Source organism: Corvus brachyrhynchos, unplaced genomic scaffold (assembly GCF_000691975.1).
Source record: "Corvus brachyrhynchos isolate BGI_N302 unplaced genomic scaffold, ASM69197v1 scaffold787, whole genome shotgun sequence".
Lineage (NCBI taxonomy): Eukaryota > Metazoa > Chordata > Aves > Passeriformes > Corvidae > Corvus > Corvus brachyrhynchos.
The window spans coordinates 223,541-223,922 of record NW_008239142.1 but is presented as its reverse complement, the minus strand read 5'-3'; positions in this window follow the sequence as shown (position 1 = coordinate 223,922).

Here is a 382-nt window from a genome sequence, read left to right as displayed (position 1 = left end):
CCGGGGTATAAATCCTGCGGGGATCTGATCCTTAGGGGTAAATCCCACTGGGATCTGATCCTGGGGGGTAAATCCTGCTGGGATCCAATCCCGGGGGATAAATCCTGCTGGGATCTGATCTTAGGGGTAAATCCCACTGGGATCTGATCCTGGGGGGTAAATCCGGCTGGGATCCAATCCCAGGGGATAAATCCTGCTGGGATCTGATCCTTAGGGATAAATCCCACTGGGATCCGATCCTGGGGTTGGTAAATCCCACTGGGATCCGATCCTGGCGTTGGTAAATCCCACTGGGATCCCATCCCGGGGTGTCACCTCAGCCCCGCAGGAGGATCCCGGAGCCGATCCCAATCCCGATGTCCCTGCGGGTGACAGACCCGGC